The sequence below is a fragment of the Eleutherodactylus coqui genome, chromosome 13 (assembly GCF_035609145.1).
Source record: "Eleutherodactylus coqui strain aEleCoq1 chromosome 13, aEleCoq1.hap1, whole genome shotgun sequence".
NCBI lineage: Eukaryota > Metazoa > Chordata > Amphibia > Anura > Eleutherodactylidae > Eleutherodactylus > Eleutherodactylus coqui.
This window is the reverse complement of record NC_089849.1, coordinates 113,731,030-113,733,987: the sequence shown is the minus strand read 5'-3', so window position 1 is coordinate 113,733,987 and position 2,958 is coordinate 113,731,030. Positions and strand designations below refer to the sequence as shown.

At 39.3% G+C, this 2,958-nt stretch overlaps 1 long non-coding RNA gene across 1 annotated transcript; it reads left to right on the top strand.

The window, feature by feature from the left end:
• Positions 1–475: 475 nt before the first annotated feature.
• On the top strand, positions 476–1,584 carry LOC136588157 (uncharacterized). The gene is made up of 3 exons (XR_010787549.1): positions 476–561; positions 657–748; positions 1,515–1,584. It is a non-coding gene; the product is annotated as an uncharacterized lncRNA (long non-coding RNA).
• The last annotated feature ends 1,374 nt before the right edge of the window (positions 1,585–2,958 follow it).

Sequence of the window (2,958 nt, the reverse complement as noted above, 5' to 3'; positions counted from 1 at the left end):
AAAGTGTAGAAGGAAATATAACACAAATATCAACTATCACCCATGAGCCCCTATTATCATATTACTCTTCTTCATTGCTCTCCTGCAAGTGGAGAGAAGCCGATAACACAGACTGGCCATGGCAGGCCAATCATACGAAGTAGACCTTCATACAGTCACCAGAAAAGGTCAGCTGCAATCTGATTGGTTGTTATTGAAAATTCCTTGATTCTTCTTCTCCCACAGTTGGCTGTAGATCACTGGGAATTAGAGGGCAGTCTGTTACCAGTAATGATTTCCTAGCATGACGACCCTATTGTTCTAGTGGTTTTGGAATTGCTATATATTTTTTTTTATTCTCCTCCTAAAAAAGGAAAGGAGTAACAGTTAATTAGTAACCCTTATCTATAGAAACTTTTTTATACTTACAGTTATATGATTCTCTGGTCTCATTAGATGGCAGAACTAAATGTATATACTGTATATGTTAGGTGTTGTTCAACAGAGAAGAAGAGGAGGAAGATGGTGACGCACCTACCAGCCTCAAGACCAGGACAAATCCAAATCCAACAACATCAGTGTGTAAGTACAGAATCATCTCCAATGGGCTTATTGTATAAATACACCATATATCACACAACACTAGATATATATAATATTTATGTATTATTCCTTAGGGAAGAAGACAAGAAGACAAGGAGGAAGAACGTGATGACAACACTGTATGTATGATTGATTCCACCATGGACCGACTGAATAACATCAGTGTGTAAGTACAGAAAAATTTCTAATGCGCTTATTGTATAAATATACTATATATTACACAACACACATATATATATATATATATATATATATATATGTATATTTGTATTGTGAAATAGAAAAGAACATGTTGACAATACTGCATGTCTTATTATCTCCATCATGGATGGCTCTGACATGCACGGACCACCTGTTTTTTTTTTTGGTCTATATGTCCTGTGACGTCGCTTAGCGTCACGGGAAATATAAACGGGAAAGTTAAAGAACAATGGTCTCTATCTTGTGCAAATACGTGGCAAAATAGAACATGCTGCGTTCTAATTTGTGCTCGTGGATTACACAATTCCGACACACTAATGTGAGCAGAACTGCGTAAGGCAATGTAACTGATTGCCTGCGAGTTACCGCGTATCGCACAGGCATACAGATCTTGCGTAATATGTGGTAAACATATGCCCATGTAAGTCCAGCCTTAACACAGATGGCTCCAGAACATTAAGGAGATAGAGGTCTTTTTTCTGTAATGATCGTCATTCATAATGACCCTATTTCTGTAGTGTTACATTTTGGGGTCTTTCTGCAGAGTGATAGGAGTATTCCTGGGGGAAGCACTAATATGTCCACATAAAGGACAACCATCCCTTATAATCTATACATATAGACCCCAGAACTTCAGCCCCTGGTTAGCTAGGAGCAGCACATTATATAGAGGATGTATTTAGTAGGTGTCATCGCTTCCTTTCTAACTTCTTCTGTATTTTCTCTTCCAGGCCAATACTTAGATATTCCGCCCGATTTGTTCCTGTGCTTGAGACAATTCCATAAGTCTATACAAGAAGCAGGATTCTAGTCACACTGATACACATAATATTTTCCAGTATACTGGTTATTGAAATTGCTTTTTTCTTTTGTTCATTCTCCTCCTTTAAAGGAATGACAGTTCATCAATAACCCCCGTGTACCCCAAAATGGTGAATGTCAAAAAATTAAATTAAGCCCCCACATGGAGCCGCTGATGGCAAAATTCCAAAGTTATGGCTATTAGAACATAGAGATACAACAATATCAAAAGTTGTTGCTTCCTTAAATGATTGGTTTAGTGCCTCTTACCCACCCACATACCCTAACCCTTGTTACCCTAACCCTCGTTACCCAAACCCCCCCTCACCCCCCCATGCCTACTCCCCATTTATGTTTGGAAAAGTAAAATAATAGTGTAACAACACGCTGAGACACTTTAGATGCATTAGTTATATGTATGTCATTGGAAATGTGAAAGTGTATACCTGTTAACACTTCAATAAAAACTTATTGGAAATATAAAAAAAAAAAAAACGTTACTGCTTCCTTAAAGCCCAAAATAGGCCGGTCCTTAAAGGGTTAATCCTACCATCTATAGATATCCCATTACCCGCCAGAACTAAATGTATATATATGTTATGTGCTGTCTAATGGAGAAGAAGACAAGGAGGAAGAGGATGGCGGTGATGAACCGATCAGCCTTCACACTGACAAAGTCATTACTAGTCTTGCTGACGATATTGAACACATGGATGGGGACAACGATGACAATGACAGCAAGTTGATTGTAGAGGATTCTGTACTTCTTGATGTTCTCTGATTCATCAATGTGTCTATTGTATACACACCACAATACAGTACATTACACATATGGAATTGACGATTGATAAGTGTTTCTAATAGGATGGAGAAGGATATGGATGGGATAACGTAACAGAATGCGGAATTAGAGGGTGATGAGGAAGAGGATGAGGCAGAATACAAAAATGGATCGTATTGAATGACCCCACATTAGTGACTGTTACCCAAATATCTGGGCTCATCCTCCTCGACCTCCCGCCCCCCACTCCCTCAAGAGAAATCACACTTCAGAGACAAGGGGCGGCGGGTGAAAGGTAAGTCCTATAGAATAACCTTTCATACAAGCATTACATCATCAGTTCATGGTACGTCATGGACGGCCACAGAATATAATGTTTTAGTTTTGGGACATTTGGTTTCTCATCATGTACATTTTTTTCCAGCAGCATAGGTGGCTGACCCACCGAAAAATATGCCAAACATAAAAAATGGATGGACTTCTACAGGACTCTCCACTGGTTTGGCGACATGTATGCCCAAGGAGGAAGTGAACTAGACCCTTAGTCATGAGCAGCTCCAGGTGTACATGGGCCCTTGGGCAACAAAGTCAAA